Source organism: Bombus pascuorum, chromosome 13 (assembly GCF_905332965.1).
Source record: "Bombus pascuorum chromosome 13, iyBomPasc1.1, whole genome shotgun sequence".
NCBI classification, from domain to species: domain Eukaryota; kingdom Metazoa; phylum Arthropoda; class Insecta; order Hymenoptera; family Apidae; genus Bombus; species Bombus pascuorum.
The window spans coordinates 1,675,484-1,689,189 of NC_083500.1; the positions used below are offsets into that span (position 1 = coordinate 1,675,484).

At 37.4% G+C, this 13,706-nt stretch overlaps 1 protein-coding gene across 2 annotated transcripts in view; it reads right to left on the reverse strand.

Annotated features, from left to right (window-relative positions):
• Positions 1 to 13,706, reverse strand: part of LOC132913464 (zwei Ig domain protein zig-8) — a 739,765-nt gene that overhangs the window by 388,766 nt on the left and 337,293 nt on the right. The window lies entirely within an intron of this gene.

Sequence of the window (13,706 nt, forward strand, 5' to 3'; positions counted from 1 at the left end):
GTAGTTACTTCAACAAAAATGTTTGTGATAAATGAGTCGACCTATAAAAAACGGTGCTATCAGTCAAGACTAGAATCCATGATAACATTGTTGCAATTTTTATGCTGATCTGGGACGGATCGACTTTCGGCTGCTTTGCATATTACGCGAAATCTTTCTTCGCCGATAAAGCTGCCGAACCAAGGCTTACTTGAGATTGACTTTACATCGGTATTATAAGAGCAACTTTGGGAGCGTGATTGGCCTGCCTGAGGAAGGACGGAACGTCCATTGCTCCGAGGGAACACGTTATTTCCATTTTATTTTTAAGCAAGAACGTCTTTTGATTGTAATACTGTGACCATAGAGCATTGAAAGTTTAAAAAAGTATTATAATTCACGAAGTAACGACATTGCACGTGCATATAATATACATATTTACGTAATAACCACATTCCAAGAGTATACGTAAAGTGCATTTAATTTTACCTTATAAACTGAAACTTTCAGAATGAAACATTTTTGTCACCGGTTCGTAACAACTGCAGTGAGAAGGAATTTTATGCAGAAAAGTTGCGAGATACAAAACTATTTACGATAAAGCTGAGAACATCAAAGGGATGATTGTAATAAATCTGAAAAGAAGAAGCAGACATGAAGTGGTACATTTACTGAATATTCCTTAATTTTTACCATGCTATAGAAAATAAAAAATATGGCAATAAGATTCAAAATTAAATTCTACTTCCAATTTCCTGATATTACAGCTTGCATTCCAATAAACTCAAAGGAAAATGGAGAAATCCTGAACCTGACGCGATGAACTTCAACACGAGAATTATTAACTTACAGCCTACACATCCTTTTCAAACAAGTTCAAATAAAGCTATTACGTTTTATTACTAACAGTTCGCTACATCTAGATTGTATTTATGGAAAATCTTCATGCGTAAAAATCCACAGGATGTATATAATATACAGGAACATACGAAATATTGAAAGCGAAGTCATTTCCAAAAAAAAAAAAAAAAAAAAAAAAAAGAAACAATCGTTCAAAAGCATAAAATTTATATAATCCATTTGTATAATCCCACTATTTTTAATATTGTTCCTAGCGGTGTAAGGAGGAACATATTTTGAGAAATATACTTCCAACCTTCATCTCTGAGAGTTATTTTCTTAAATAAGAACAATTATTGATGTAGCATAACATAGGCACGACTAATTACTAAAAAGAATTTATATATACAACTACAAATAATAAAAAATATATAATCAGGTTCTTAGAACGTCGAAAGAGACAAAATATCGTTTCTCCTGTCATTTCAATTTCTCATGAAATTTCAGAAATTGTAGCAAAACTACCGATGCAAAGACAACCAACCATTTCCAGAGGGACGAAAGCTTTTATTACACCTCGGTGTGAGTCCCGAACGATATCCTTCATGCAAATAAACCGTGTGATTACACGTTACAACGTAAGTGGGAAACGGAAGGCTGGCTCTGGAATGGCTTCCATACTCGTGCTACTCTTTGATCCCTGGTCTATACATTAATCAACTCTGCGAGCAGAACGCGTTAGCTGACATTTGCTAATTAAATTTCAGATACTCCGACCTGGCACAGAAAGAGACGTGTATTTATGCTTTTCGAGAAGCAACTTTGAGCTACGAACGTGTCGCACAAAAACGCTTGTAGGATGTGATCGAATTTTCCTACTGTGCTTCTGTCCGTCATACCGTACGACGTGCATCGCGTGTATCCGGTTGTGCAACGATCTATTTTCCTTTCTTTCTCCGGTTTTTTTTTTTTTTTTTTTTTTTTTTTTTTTTTTTTTTTTTTACGAAAATTAAAGTCACTCCGGTAAATCGCGAAACGATCGTTCGCGTGTTACGGTAAACAACGGCAAATTGAATTTTGTAGAAAACGTCGATATCAATATGGGATTTTCACGCTGGAACGAACGAAAATCAGAGATTTAATCTGCGAATGGACGATGGAACTTTATTTTTGAGAATGCTCTCATTTCGTCGATCGAGGAAAAGAGAGATAAATTTACGACACCAAGGTACACTGTTGCTCGCAAGTGTGCAGAGTACATACACAGAGTAATGCAAGTATGTAATTACTTACATTTGGTCAAAGTGTACAAATTAATAACGAAGTGGCAATTTAAAGTAACGTACACTACACCTTTTTACGGAGTCAGTTTTGCCTGCGGATGAAAAGGCTTCATCGAACACGACGTGACTACGTTTATGGCTGTTTTATGGCGTAAAGATGCATTTAGAAACGTGACTAGATTTTATGATGACGCTGAACGTGCATCAGCTCTACGGATAAATTTAACACGACAATGTCGTCCCACGGGATTCAGTTCAAGTTGTGAACTATGATGCTCGACTTTTATCCGTTCGCTCAATAAACTTCGTGTTATCAATACAAATCTATTAATTAACATATTTCCCAGAATTTATAAAAATTGCTTTTAATTCTTGGCGAAAATTCTTGTATCTCGATCGTATCATCAAGTAGCGACTGATCAAAATATTCGAACCACAGCAAATTTTCATAAAAAATGTGTTATGTGTGTTAAACGAGATTGTTTGAAACGCGACTATCGAGATTATATTTCTGTTCAGACGCTTGGAACCAAACTCCTCCCGACAATGTTTAAAATTCTTCTCACAATTTGCCACGTTTCCTTATTTTCAACAACGAGAAAAAATAATGTGGAAACAATTTAATTAAATTTAACTGTGACATCTTGCATAAGACAGAGGGAACGTACACCCTTGGACAAAAAGATAGCACATGTGTGCTATCATTAATTTCTCATAGATAGAGTCCGAATTTCCCAAGTTTGACGAATGGCATATAAACAGTACCTTGTAGTAATAAGGTATATGAGCTTGAAACTGTATCTTCGCTATTCCTCTTGTATTTATCAACAATGATTGTGAAATCCGGTCGGCGAAATGATAGCACACCAAGCATTTTGTTTCCATTCCTTAGTATTTCTGTGTATTCTGAGTGGTGTAGACGTAGTGAAAAGTAGAAGAATTTCATTAGAAACCTTACAAATTTCGATTCAAACAATGGGACGTGGAAAACAGCTAAATAGTGAAGAGATTCAAACAGTTTTGAAATTAAAGAAAGAAAACTTTACTATTTCTAAAATTGCAAAAGTTCTCAGTAGAAGTCGGAAAGTCATTTATAATTTACTGAAAGATGTAAATAATTATGGAACAAAAAAAAGCAGTGGGAGACCTTCCGCGATTAGTACTCGTGAAAAACGTGCAATTTTACGTGCCGCGTCAAATTCGCTTCTCACGTCACGTGAAATTGCAGAAAAAGTTGGCGTAAAAACTAATCCTCGGAATGTCAGACGTGTACTACAACAATCCGCGCACATAAAGCGGATGAAATTAAAACGAAGACCAGCTCTAAAGCAGATTCACAAGGAGCATCGATTATATTTTGCAAAAGAACATATACGGTGGAACAAGAAGTGGAGGAAAGTTATATTTACAGATAAAAAAAGATTTAATTTAGATGGCCCAGATGGATTCAATTTTTACTATCATGATGTAAGAAAAAAAAAATTGTCACAAATACGGCGTCAAATGGGTGGAGGTAGCATTATGCTTTGGGCAGGTATTGGGTATAACGGAAAGACTGATTTAATATCAATTCGCAGCAAGATGAATGCTATAACCTATCGTAATTTGATACAAAATCAAATTGCAAAGTACGCAACACATATTGCGAGACAAGATTTTATTTTTCAGCAAGATAATGCTGCAGTTCACACCGCTAAGGTTGTGAAAGAATATTTTTCAACAGAAAATATTGCAGTTTTGGACTGGCCTGCATGCTCCCCCGATTTAAACATAATCGAAAACTGTTGGAGTAAATTAAGCAATGCCGTTTATAGAGAAAATAGGCAATTTGAAAGTATTAATCAGTTAAAAAAGTGCCTTGAAGAGGAATGGAGAAATATATCGCTGGATTATATTAGAAAACTATATCGTTCTTTGCCGAAACGAATGCTGGAGGTGGTGGAGAATAAGGGAGGATCCACACATTATTAAATTTTAAAAGGTTTTTTATTTTTGTACAATTTAGTAGATAATAAACACTACAACTTTTGAAAGTGTGCTATCATTTCGCCGACCGGATTTCACAATCATTGTTGATAAATACAAGAGGAATAGCGAAGATACAGTTTCAAGCTCATATACCTTATTACTACAAGGTACTGTTTATATGCCATTCGTCAAACTTGGGAAATTCGGACTCTATCTATGAGAAATTAATGATAGCACACATGTGCTATCTTTTTGTCCAAGGGTGTAGGAATCGTAAGGAAGGAGCAACGAGATTCTAATCAACGATCAGACATTTGAAATGCTTTCGAAAAGTTTCCAGTTGATCCAGTCATTGCTAAGATCAAGTAGTTGCAAGTGGAGTGCGCAATGAATTTAAGCGCGGTCGCAGCTTGTTCGGATGTGAAAGTAAACGTAATTTGTCGACTCGATGTCCTCTCGAGGGGGTTGCATATACATGTGCCGCGATCGAACGCAATTGCGACTCACAGCTGCACCAGGCAGCTACGAAACCAATTACAGAACTGTGTTAATCTCTCCGATGTTTCGAGTAGTCCGTGTCAAACTTCTGACTTTAACTAATTCTCGACACTCTATTTAGGCTTTCCTTTATTTAGTGGTATATTAATATACAATACCTAATGATAGTAATATTATCTTTGATATTGGAATGAAATCGTTGATGTTATAAATTGATTTTAATATTGCGACAACTACGGACAGGGTGGATAAAGGTACATTCCGAGGCCCAAGAATCGAATGAAAATCTTAGTTAAAGTAGCTTACTCTACTTACGAGAAACAGCTTATTCGCTTCATAAACTTAATATCAATTTTCTCGTAAAAGACTTTTAAATTTACAACTTTTCCTCGCAGCCTTCATTGACATATCAGCGAACATCTTTTACCATGTTGTTAATTCGATGAAAATCGTCAATGACCTCCAAAAAACCATCGGTTTTCAAACGATCAGACTAGTGCTTTCGTTTATCATTGTAGCCTCAAAGTCGAGGAAAAAGAGGAGAGTAGAGAAATTGCAAGATATTTGTTTCGTTACGCACAAATCCGTCGGTTAATCACAGAATTCTTTTGATAATTGTAGTTCCCTAGCGATACGAGAGATGAAAGAAAGATAATTATAAAGGCTACCGACAGGTAATTCGATCATACTCCTTTTTCCGATGGGGAAAAGCAAATTAAAAACGCGAAATAAAATTCTCTTAATCTTCCCCTCCTTTTAATAGGAAATTCGTACTTTGTGCAGGTTTATCCAATAACGTAGAAATCTATTTATTGTCGGAATAAATATTTTCCGATCAAATGGACGTTTTAATTATTCATGAAGAAACAACACAAAGAAGAAAGTTCATTAGTAACGAATAAATAATCAGAATTCTAGAAGCGTAGCTTGTTTACTGCTTCTTTAATGTTCGTTGATTTAACGAAGGAAATGTTGCAGATTTATTTTGTAACATTATATTGACGCAACGAAAAATACGAATACTTTTTACATGATATGAATTTCATTCATTTGGTTTTCATTTCATATGTGCGGCTCTTTCTTTCGCTTAACCATAAATTACATACGTTGATTTCCCGCGCTGGTATGGCATGTGCTAAGGAATATACAATTCCACTTCGAGTATGCATATATTTTCTTCAAAACTATTTGGAAGACCACGAAAACGCGAAATTGCAATCGTAGAAAAGCGACGTATCGGAGCACGGACAGCAAAAAGCACACAACCAGTCAATTAGAATAGCTGGTATCGCGACGTTACGCTATCTCCTTGGCGAGCTTTGAATACAAATCATTCCGTGGATTACACGATATGCAATGCACGCGTATATGTGTACACGAGCGCGCGCGTGTGTGTGGGATAGAAATACAGGACACACAATTAGATCCTGCGGTGGCTGGTGCCAGTCGGTCACGAAACTGCCACGAGAACCTGTGCTAATCCCTCCACGTTGCGCTACCATGTCACTTGCCTCGATGTCGCGCCGCTTTGACGACTGCCAAGCGAGTTTCAACAACTTAGTTTTGCCTCCACGAATCTTCGGATGTGTCGTACCGGCAAATGGCGCTGGCCACATCGCCGGAATTCAGGCAGTTTGGTTTTGCCTTTCCTTCCTCGTTTTCGATTTTCCAACGTTCCTTATGTTCCTCGACGCGGTCCCCTTTGACGCGCGGCTTGTGGCAAAATCAATGTATTCGGCGACTATTCATTGAACACCAGTTCAGTTTGTTCAAAAAGATTCGTAGCAACTTGAAAATTATGGTTTTAATTATCCCTTAGTTAGGTATACTTTAGTTTCCAGCAGAATAAATTTCTTAATTTAAATCATTGACATTCACGAACTTTCGTCATAGAGATACGATGTTTGTAAGAATATTTTTAGAAATCATCGTTGTTTTGCATTTTCCGCATATTTTAGTAGTTTTGGTTCCTAGTTAGCGAAGAATAAATTCTTTCGAACGACTGCTGGAATTTATTTATTGATAAAATTATTTGTATGATACAATTAAATTCATTGACATCATCAATTTACAGTTTACAGTTCTTCAGTTTGTAATACAGTCCAGATAAAATTGTCTTTCTATTTGGTTTTCTTTTGTATTCAAAATTTTCAACTGTTAACGGAAACACTCGCGAATAGAGCTAGGATGTATTTGTCGAATAATGCTCATTTTATGGTATAAAAATGCATTTTAGACGACAGATGACAGGCGAAAGAAATTTCAACGTAAATTCAGCTACGGATGGAAATTAAATTTTCACAATTTCATTATTGTATGCACACAGAGGCACGATACTTTTTTTTAGTGGGAACCTATGAAATAGGAACACAGGGAGAAAGAAGAGATTGTAACGAAATAAATTTCGAAAATCTAATTTATTCATACTCCCCAGTCAGTACCAAGTGCATATGAAATTGTCAGAAACAAAATTTTCTGCCATCAAACTAACTTGTAATATTAATCTATATAACAATTTCCTACGAATTTTAACTGTTATTATATCTGAGTAATATTACAACATATGATGCAAATATGTATACGAAGAAACAGTAAATGGGAAACAATCACGATAAAATGTATAATGTAGTTTGAAATACAAAGGATTAACATTAAGATTATTTGCGTGTAACATATACTTATGTTTAAGCTGTATAGATGTAACAGCATTAGTGTTAAAGATGAAGAATATTCGAACGGGTGTTTCGTTTGCACACTAATCAAACGAACTATAAAGACGAAAAATGAAATACTGATCGCACCTTTTCTCCCATTCACTATTTTTTATCCTTCTACTTAATAATGGCGTTCCAATTTAACCAAATCTCAGACAATGAAGTTGACTATCGAGACGAATATTGACTACGAATGTAATACTACAGAGGAACATATGATAGGCTCTACCGTAGTATGTAAATGTTATAATAAATACGATGGTACGTAAGTATTTTTTACAGTTACTTTACATTGAAACGATTCGTGTTTCCGATACTTTGAAGAAAAGCTTAACGAATTTAGGAAACGACCAGAGAAGTGATCGTTTGTGAAAAATCGATCGATATTCGAAAATCGCATTTAATGGAATCTCACGCGTTCTATAGACGAAGAGCAACGCACGTGGAACAATCGTCGGAGTATTTAGCATCGAATAACCGGAGGACGGAATCGGATTTATTCGTATTCGACGGGGATCGATCGGTCGGATGCTTGGGCAACGTCGGGAAACGGGTAAACGGCGCGAACAAAGCCGGCCAAACAAAATGACGCCATTCTTCAGGGCGAGTCGTTCCAATTTCTACACTTCGCTGCAAATATTGCCGCGTGCCGGTGTTTTTGCCGCCGACTACGCCTCCTTTCGCACCGTTTCAATTAAAACAGCCAACCCAGCCAGAGAATGCGTGTATTCCGCGCGCACCACATACTTTTTCCATCACCCTACCCTCTAACGACAATTGCCATCCGAGCAAATATTTAGACCGCATTGCACGCTCTTTCCACCGGAATCCTGGGCGAATTTTTCGTTGCCAACACTTGCCATTTCTTCGACATTCACAGCATCCTTGCAATCTTCTCGCCGTCGTGAGTACGCGCCTGGAATTTTGTGCGCGACTTTCGAGATTTGAGAAAACGAAACGAGTTCCCGATAGCGATACGCCTTCTTTTCAGAGAACTTACGAGTTTATTGTCTCCAGCAATATCAAGCTTCCTAATAAAAATTTATATAACTTCATACATGAAAATAATAATTCCCAGTTTATAATTATAATTTATCTTACTTCTCGCAATTGGTAGCGAAAAACGTTTCTCTCTTGTTACATGTTGAAATTCTTCTTTGCGTTCATAATTTGCGTGCCACTGCCTCTTGTGGTCACTGTTACTTCGATTTTATCGAAATTGTTTTCGTGAAACGATCGTAGCATTCTATGGGTAGAAATTTGAAAAAATGTCATGTATGTAACACAGATAGATTCGCGAATGCTTGTTTGGGAAGTTGTAGTAAAAATATAAAAATCCGCACGCTTGAGTGAAATGCGGCATGCTTAGTGTGTTGTTATCGAAAGGCGCTCGACAACCATATCTCTCGACAGCTACTGGTATTACTCGTCACGCTTGTTTACAACTGCCAACGACTGAACACAAGTGTCGTCGTTATACTTTTCGTATTTCTATATATTTGCACAGTATCTTGTTGTTTTTAGCAACGTCCCCAGCGTCCCAGCATTCATTCAATTCATTTCAATCTCAGCGGCTATGTGCTAGAGCGCAAATATTGAAGCTGGCGCGATGACACGTGCCGTTTGTTAGGTTTCGTGTGCACCATGTATCCTTTCAATTAAAATGAACGCATGTTGAACAATGGTCATGCTGAGAAGTGTTCTCACTCTGCCTCCCTTTCCCATACTCGTTTCTACCTCCTCTCTTTTCTGAATGGAATCATCCTATTTGTTTTCGACATTTATCCAATCACACATCTCCGGGCTCCCCCCTTTCCGTTTCGAACGTTCACACTGTTCAATTGTCCCAAATTAGAGATCCAGAGAAATAAATAACTACAGAGATGTAATCGACAAAATGTAGCCTTAATTGGTTTAAAAATTTGGGAAAACTTTGAAACGATTGGAAATTTGCCGGAAGATGTACCCTATATTTGTGTATGATTACAAATTGATTTTGCAATTAAATTGATAATACAATTAGATAATGAGCAATGAGAAAAAAAGTAATATTCTGTTATGATGTATTAGAAATTCATCAGCTTCTGATTTACAGGTCAAAATTCTGTAAACATATTATAAATGAAAGAGAAAAGGTACAATACAAATAAGCATGCTAATCAAACGAATAAAATGACTCAAGTGAGTAAGTAGAGCAGGATGACATATGGTCAGACGTATCGTTTATACGACGCGAACACTGTTAAAATTTTGTATGTGCAATTTATATAGAAAATGATTATATAATCATTTCTAATACGACTTTGACTTCTACTAAAAAAAATAAAACAATCAGAGTTCAGATTCTTCTTTATGAAATAATTCAGCAAATACGCTACCATTCTCAAAGATGGACTACATTCAGCTATCGAGTCAATTCGCAAAATTCAGCCATCAAATCACGCACATTCTTGCTTCCGCAGATGCATGAAAACGTAGTAAAACGATTTCTCTATCAACAACTTCCGGTGGGCTTAACTTGGAGCAAACAAAATTACCGTACTGAAAACGCAGCGTTCCTCCCGGGATGATTTCTCACAGCGAAGCAGAAAAACGTGGAAACGCAGACAGAAACGATGGGCCAAAAAGCGGTGGCAATTCAAACAAAAGGAAAACAAGCACGCGGCTGGATTCCGCAAATGTCTCGGCGATCGGTACAATATGACTTTCCGATCTCCGGCCGACTTATATCACGGCTGCCGGAGGAAATAAGTAGTTCGAGACTTCTTCCGTCGTTGTGGGAGAGGCATTAACGATCGCTAAAACCGATAAGAAGACTTCTTCGTTCACAGAAGGAGAAGAAAAAAAATTTCCAGCGGTTCCATCGATCGTCTTACTTTCGCCGACCTATGATGCTTTCTATGTATCGTTTGCCTCTCAAAGACGAAGCAAATGCACACGGTTTAGAGAAAACAGAGCCATTATAACAGAGGCTGTTTACCTTGTTTGCGCTATTCCCCCGTGACTGGTTTAACTCTCGGTTACAGGAGGAAACGCGACGATGCAGCCCGATGCTTGCTCTTTGGATCAATTGGATAAGAAACAAGTCGACGGATTGACAACAAAAGACGCGATCGGATAACATCGATTTCGATATCCGAATAATTGGCGCCCCTTCGAGATTTATTTCATGCTGTTTCTATTCCTAAGTTCTGTTACATATATAGTGACTCACGCAATTACGTTTGAACATTTACTATAGAAAACTTTTATATATATATGTAATATCGTATGCGTCATATAAAGCTGTTGAGGTCATCTAATAGAGGAAGGATGAATTTGTAATAGAAATATATATTGAAATAAGTATAAGTATAGAGTATACTGATCCAGACCCTCACTCTAGCAATGTTACAGTACAATTGAAGGTGATAGGGAGCACGTTGATACATTTACAGCAAAGGACATTACCAAAAAAAGTAACCTTGGTGTGTAACTCTAGCTGAAAGTTACAAGAGACAGGAACAAAGATCTACTTATAGCTCTTTGTTTCTAGACCTTATAACCCAAAACAACATTGATATTCAAGGGCACAATAAAGAGGAGCTCTTCTTTTTTTAATTTTTATTTACTTCACTAAATTCTATTTTCTTCATAACGGGTCCAGGTAACGGGTATACAGAAAAAAAGATGTAGGGTTTTCCTAGAAGTAATTGTTTGAACAAAAGCATTCTGAAATTTTATTAGTACTATAACGAGACACGAATATGAGCCATGGTTATATTGAGACAATTTAAAACGTAGCTGAAAATAAAGTTGCAAGTATTGAAGATACAAGACGAAAGAGCAATAGCAATTACGTCATCTTTGTTATCGAATGAGAAAGTCTAAAATGGTGCGTGTTTAATTTCTGTCGAACAAATAATTATCTAACGCGAGTATGCTATGTACCAGTCGCCACTACCAGTTTTCCACTAATGACATATTTTACAGCGAGGTGCTAGAAACGTACGTATGCATATACATATGTATGTCTTCGCATAATTTATATGCGCTATAGGCAGAATATCTAGCAGTGTGATTATCACATGTGATGGAATTGCGACACGGTGTGGCAAGACACGTATTCATACGACATAACAACAGTAAGCGTCCAATTTGTCGCTTGACAGAATAACTTTTAATAGCGAATACGAGAATATTATGTTGGAAAATTCATTACCAGCGTACAATTGTGACATCTTAAAAACTAAATTGCAGAATTGATTTGTATGAAGTGCATTGGAATTAGAATCTTCCAACCGGTTTCAAATAGATCATATCGTTAAAAATTTGTTTTTTTTTTTTTTTTTTTTTGGAAATTCTTCTGTAATTTTTTACTTAAATAAGAACGAAATCATTCGTCTGAATCAACATTTATGAATAAAATAAACTAAATTAGCTTTAATTAAATTTCAACATTTTATTGTATATTATTAAAAAAGCTTGAAATCGAACAGGATGCCAGATTATTTTTTCTTTCAGAGAAAGTCAAACATAGACACGGGTAGTTCTTATTACAATTTCTTCAATTTTCCCAATCCGATGCTTTAGCATGGAGCTTCTTATAAAACTGCCAAACACATCATGGTATCAGCAACGATAATAGAACGGAACTCCCAAATTTCCATTTTCTCTTCTATTTTCGTCCAGGATCGTCGCAACACAGAGTTCGTAAACCCGATTTCTTTGCAGCGTGCATCCAACCAAAGTGCCGATTCAACAGTTCGACAATGCTTGGTCATTTCCAGGCGTAGCTGCGAAGGATTCAGCGTGGATTAATCAAAGAATCCAAGTTGGACGCAAGGTCTGTATCTCTTACAATTCGATTCGTAATCAACGGACGTCCAATGAAATTCCTTTCGGAACTCCTTTGTTCCGCGAAACAATGACAATGTTCGAGTGCCGCCTGACCCAGGTGAAAGAAGTCAGAAGAGAGAAGACAAAGAAACGAAAACGGAATAAGAAGAAGCGAGAAAAAGAACGAAAGACAAGGAGAGAGAGAGAGAGAGAGAGAGAAAAAAAAGGGCGAAGAGGGTGGAACTCTTTAGAGTGACTCGGAGCGTTTGCACCGATCAGCAGAATTCTTCGTCGAATTAGTCCAAGTTCTTGGCTTCGCGTCGAATTCGATGATACCGAGGAATGTCGTTTACGGCTCGTCGCATAATGCCTGGAATGCTCTAGCTGATGGTTGCACAGAGGAAGCATGCTTAATGATTTTATACCGTTACAGCGACTGATAAGATCCTTGTGATCTGTAGGGATGCTTCGTGCGGCCGGATATCGCGTGTTCGAATCCCTTCCAACGAATCGTTCAAGGGTACAGAGATTTTGCGGAATTGCGCATACGGGATGTGGATATTATGAATTCTCAAGTATTCTTGAGGGTTGTTTCTGCATTCGCAGGGTGTATAGCAAATAATATTACAGATAGATGAGGTTTGATGGCTGCAAAATGGGCCATTAGTGAAGAATTCAGGTGGTATGGAAGAAACGATGGGAAGAATTATGGTTATTAGTTTTTAATAAACAATCCAAGCCAAAATCCTTAGAACAATGGTAAACGCCCCGTGGTACGTTAGAAACGAGGACATAAGGGAAGACCTCGGAATACCAACGGTCAAGGAGGAGATTACCAGATTCGCAACAAGATACAGAACAAGAATAGAAACACACCCGAACCAGCTGGCAGCTGAAACGTGCAATACAACAAACATCGCAAGAAGACTAAAAAGGAAACACCCAATAGACCTCATAAAAGATATAACTTAGAAAAAAAAAAAAAAAAAAAAACGAAGCTGGTACCCCGCTGGGGGTAGCCGCCCACATGCTATATTATATTAGTTTTTAATCAGTTCAACTATTCGTACTCATCGTTTAGTTTCAGACAGAGTCACGAAAGTTTACGGTCTACATGTATGTTATGTTGGCCGACTCTCTACCTAGACCAGGCCACACACCACGGGCAGGATGGCAGCCGGATGTCCGCACATCCTTATTGCGTACCCTTAACATTCTCAAGGACCGACCATAAATCTCAAAAAATTTTAGCTAGTCTTTCAGATCGAACAAAGATCTTTTTACGAAAGCATTTTCTAAGGTTTATAGTTTCGGGAAAACACGTGAAAGTTAGTTTTTCACACGTGCGATGCTTCCTACTACCAACTTTTTATCGAGGGCGGCTAAGACCCTTCCTAGTCCACCAACAATCTTAATAGCCAACCAGAAACAATGTCTATTACCCTCACTTTCCCGGCCAAAAATTTATTAACAAATCCGATAGTCGCGTGCGCTAGACACACCCTTCTCTAGCTCTCCTCCGACACAGCATCGTCACTTTCAAGGTAGTTCGTTTTCGTCGTCAGAACAGTCAACAAGTCTATAACGGAATCAGTCCGTTTTGAAA